At 45.4% G+C, this 4921-nt stretch overlaps 1 non-coding gene across 1 annotated transcript; it reads right to left on the bottom strand.

Moving 5' to 3' along the window:
* LOC127745374 (small nucleolar RNA R71) lies at positions 1-103 on the bottom strand. Its single transcript, XR_008006571.1, has one exon. It is a non-coding gene; the product is annotated as a small nucleolar RNA R71 (small nucleolar RNA).
* Between the last annotated feature and the right edge of the window lie 4818 nt (positions 104-4921).

Below are 4921 nucleotides of genomic sequence, written 5' to 3' on the forward strand. Positions count from 1 at the left end.
CGACTGAGAGCTGAGGTCCAAAATTTCAGGCAACAAGATGGTGAGACTCTATATGAAGCATGGGAGAGGTTTAAAGACCTAACAAGGAGATGTCCATCTGATATGTTCAATGAATGGGTGCAGCTGCACATCTTCTATGAAGGACTGTCATATGAATCAAAGATGGCCGTAGACCATTCATCCGGAGGTTCTTTGAACAAGAAGAAGACCATTGAGGAAGCCATAGATGTCATTGAAACTGTAGCTGAGAATGACTACTTCTATGCTTCCGAAAGAGGGAACACTAGAGGGGTAACGGAGTTGAACAATGTAGATGCTCTGCTAGCTCAAAACAAGCTCATCACCAAGCAACAGACAGAGAATTCTGAACAAAACACTTCTAATTTAGCCAATCTAGTCTCTGATCTGTCAAAAGCCACTTTCAGTTTCATGAGTGAAACAAGATCCTCCATCAGAAATCTGGAGGCACAAGTGGGCCAACTAAGTAAGAAAGTCATTGAAACTCCTCCCAGTATTCTCCCAAGCAATACAGAAGAGAATCCAAAGGGAGAGTGCAAAGCCATTAATGTGATCAATATGGCCGAATGCACAAGGGAGGAGAAGGACGAAAATCCTAGTGAGGAAGACCTCCTGGGACGTCTCTCAAGCAAGAAGGAGTTTCCTATTAAGGATCCAAAGGAATCTGAGGCTCATTATAGAGACTATAGAGATTCCATTAAATCTCCTTCTGCCATTCATGAGCTCTGAAGACTATTCTTCCTCTGAGGAGGATGAAGATGTGACTGGAGAGCAAGTTGCTCAATATTTAGGAGCTATCATGAAGCTGAATGCCAAGTTGTTTGGTAATGAGACTTGGGAAAGTGAACCTCCCTTACTCATTAGTGAACTAGATACTTGGATTCAGAAAACTCTACCTCAAAAGAGACAAGATCCTGGCAAGTTCTTAATACCTTGTACCATAGGCACATTGACCTTTGAAAAAGCTCTATGTGATCTGGGGTCAGGGATAAATCTTATGCCACTCTCTGTAATGGAGAAGCTGGGGATCATTGAGGTACAACCTGCCTTGTTCTCATTACAATTGGCAGACAAGTCATTGAGACAAGCTTATGGAATAGTAGAGGACGTGTTAGTAAAGGTTGAAGGCCTTTACATCCCTGCTGATTTCATAATCTTAGACACTATGAAGGAAGAGGATGAATGCATCATCCTTAGAACACCTTTCCTAGCTACAGCAGGAGCTGTGATAGATGTCAACAGAGGTGAATTAGTCCTTCAATTGAATGGGGACTACCTTGTTTTTAAGGCACATGGCCATCCCTCTGTGACAAAAGAGAGCGAGCACAAAGAGCTTCTCTCAGTTTAGAGTCAAGAAGAGCCCCCATAGTCAAACTCTAAGTTTGGTGTTGGGAGGCCACAACCAAACACTAAGTTTGGTGTTAAGACCCCATATCCAAACTCTAAGTTTGGTGTTGGGACTATACAACATTGACCTGATCACCTTGTGGCTCCATGAGAGCCCACTGTCAAGCTATTGACATAAAAGAAGCACTTATTGGGAGGCAACCCAAATTTTTATTTATCTAATTTTAATTTTATTTTATTTTTATTTTGTGTTTTATTAGGTACATGATCATGTGGAGTCACGAAAAAATATAAAAATTAAAAACAGAATCAAAAATAGCAGAAGAAAAATCACACCCTGGAGGAAGGACAAGACTGGCGTTCAACGCCAGTAAGGAGCATCTGGCTACTGGCGTTTAAATGCCAGTAAGGAGAATCTGGCTGGTGTTCAACACCAGAACAGAGCATGGATCTTGTCGTTGAACGCCAGAAACAAGCAACATCCTGGCGTTTGAACGCCAGGAATGTGCCTTGAGGAAAGCTGGCGCTGAACGCCAGTAACAAGCATGGAACTGGCGTTCAACGCCAGAAACATGCTACACATGGGCGTTGAACGCCCATAACATGCTACACATGGGCGTTGAACGCCCAGAACATGCATCACCTCGGCGTTTAAACGCTAGAATGGTATGCAAAGGCATTTTGCATGCCTATTTGGTGCAGGGATGTAATTCCTTGACACCTCAGGATCTGTGGACCCCACAGGATCATCTCAAGATCTGTGGACCCCACAGGATTCCCACCTAACATATTCCCACCTTACCTCCTAATCCTATAACACTCTTCTCCATATCACACTTCCCAACAACTTCAATCTCTCTTCCCAATCACCCCCTTCACCACTCACATCCATCCACTCTTCCCCATAAACCCCACCTACCTTCAAAATTCAAAAACACTTTCCCACCCAATCCCACCCTAAATGACCGAAACTACACCCTCTCCCCTCCTTATATATACCCTTCCATTCTACTTCATTTTCACACAACACAAACCCCCTCTTCTACACCTTGGCCGAAAACACCATCTCTCACTCTCCTCCATATTTTCTTCTTCTTTTTCTTCTCTTCTTTCTTCTCTTGCTCGAGGGCGAGCAATATTTTAAGTTTGGTGTGGTAAAAGCATAAACTTTTTGTTTTTCCATTACCATCAATGGCACCTAAGGCCGGAGAATCCTCTAGAAAAGAAAAAGGAAAGACAAAAGCTTCCACCTCCGAGTCATGGGAGATGGAACGATTCATCTCCAAAAGCCATCAAGACCACTTCTATGATGTTGTGGCAAAGAAGAAGGTGATCCCTGAGGTCCCTTTCAAGCTCAAGAAAAATGAGTATCCGGAGATCCGACATGAGATCCGAAGAAGAGGTTGGGAAGTCCTAACCAACCCCATGCAACAAGTCGGAATCTTAATGATTCAAGAGTTCTATGCCAATGCATGGATCACTAGGAACCATGATCAAAGTATGAACCCGAGTCCAAAGAATTATCTCACAATGAGAAGACTGGACCTTAAGCCTGTGGCTAGAGGATGGTTGGAATTTATTCAATGCTCCATCATTCCCACTAGAAACTGATTCGAAGTAACTGTGGATCGGGCCATCATGATCCATAGCATCATGATTGGAGAGGAAGTAGAAGTTCATGAAGTCATCCCTCTAGAACTTTACAAAGTAGCCGAAAAGCCCTCCACCATGGCAAGGCTAGCTTTTCCTCACCTTATTTGCCATCTATGTTACTCAGCTGGAGTTATCAAAGAAGGAGACATCCCCATTGAAGAGGATAAGCCCATCACCAAGAAGAGGATGGAGCAAGCAAGAGAAACCCTCCACGGATCTCAAGAGATGCATGAGGAAGCTCATCATCAAGAAATCCCTGAGATGCCTCAAGGGATGCACTTTCCTCCCAACAACTATTGGGAACAACTCAACACTTCTCTAGAAGGATTGAGTCATGACATGAACCAATTAAGGGTGGAACCTAACCGGGGTCCTCCAACTCAGTAAACCCGCAAGAGGTCCGACCTTGTCCTAAAGCTCACACTTAAAGGTCGGACCTCGGACAAAGAGCAAGGAAGGCCCATCAAAAGGAACGCAGCCCAAACCTAAAGGCCGAAAAGGCCTGGAAAAGGCGGTTCCACAAAGATAGAGATAAACTCCCAAAGATAAGATAAGATAAGAATATCTTATCCGGGGAAGATCACTGCCAACTACTATAAATACACTGGAGCACCCAGGTATGGCATTCATTCCAGATCTACATATATCTGCTTGGACCCATGCTAACTTAAGCATTGGAGTGTCATTGCAGGTACAACCACCAACCGTTCTGCATACCTAGCTCAGGTCACCGGACCTCCACCTCGGGCCTCTCCGGATGACCGAGCTACACGTTTCAGGCAAACCGTCGGAACATTGGCGCCGTTGCCGGGGACCTGGAAGTCATCCCTCTACCATGGCGGACAACCCTCTCAACGATGAGCGCGCTGCGTCTGAACAAGAGGACGAAATTGACACCGGAGAACGACCGGACAGCCCTCTATCACCACGTACTCCAGGAGGAAACAAACAGAATCGCCCAAAAACATCATCCCCAAACAAGGATCCACAAAATTCCGAAAGAGAGAAGAGCTCGAAAATTCTAGAAGCAGTCCGGGCACAACAAGACCGACTAAAACAACTCGAAGAGGACATAAAGAAGCAGAAAGAAACTGAACAAGATCTGAGAAGGGAAACTCGAAAGCGCAGAGAATTAGAAGAAAAACTGCGGAAAATAGAGGCCAACCTGAAAGATCGGACAGAACACGGCACTACCGCTGAAGACAACCATGATCCCTTCACGCAAGAGATCATGAAGGAGAAGGTACCGCGAAACTTCAAACCACCCGATATGGATCTCTACGACGGCACCACCGATCCGAGTCACCACCTCAGCAACTTCAGAAGCAGAATGTACCTGGTCGATGCCTCCGACGCAATTCGATGCAAAGCCTTCCCCACCACTCTCACCAAGTCGGCCATGAAGTGGTTCGACAACCTGCCACCAAGATCAATCACCAGCTTCAAAGACCTAACCAAAAAATTCCTAACAAGATTCTCTATCCAAAAGGACAAGGCAAAACATGCCCCCAGTCTGCTCGGGATCAAACAAGGTGACCAAGAAACTCTCCGAAAATACATGGAGCGATTCAACAAAGCCTGCCTGGATATCCAACACTTGCCCACTGAAGCAGCCATCATGGGACTAGTAAACGGCCTAAAAGAGGGACCGTTTAGCCAATCCCTATCCAAACGATACCCGACCTCCCTATACGAGGTACAGGAGCGGGCAGAAAAATATATCAACATGGAGGAAACATCCCAGTTAAGAGACTCCTCTAGGAAGGAATCAACCTACCCACCCCGAGATCGAGATCGGGAACAGAAGAAAGAAACCAACTCGGACAAGCCACGGAAATACCACAGTTACACCCCCTCCGAGTCTCCTTGGTAGACATCTACAGAGAAGTATGCCACACCGAAA

This window comes from Arachis duranensis, chromosome 2 (assembly GCF_000817695.3).
Source record: "Arachis duranensis cultivar V14167 chromosome 2, aradu.V14167.gnm2.J7QH, whole genome shotgun sequence".
In the NCBI taxonomy this organism is placed as follows: domain Eukaryota; kingdom Viridiplantae; phylum Streptophyta; class Magnoliopsida; order Fabales; family Fabaceae; genus Arachis; species Arachis duranensis.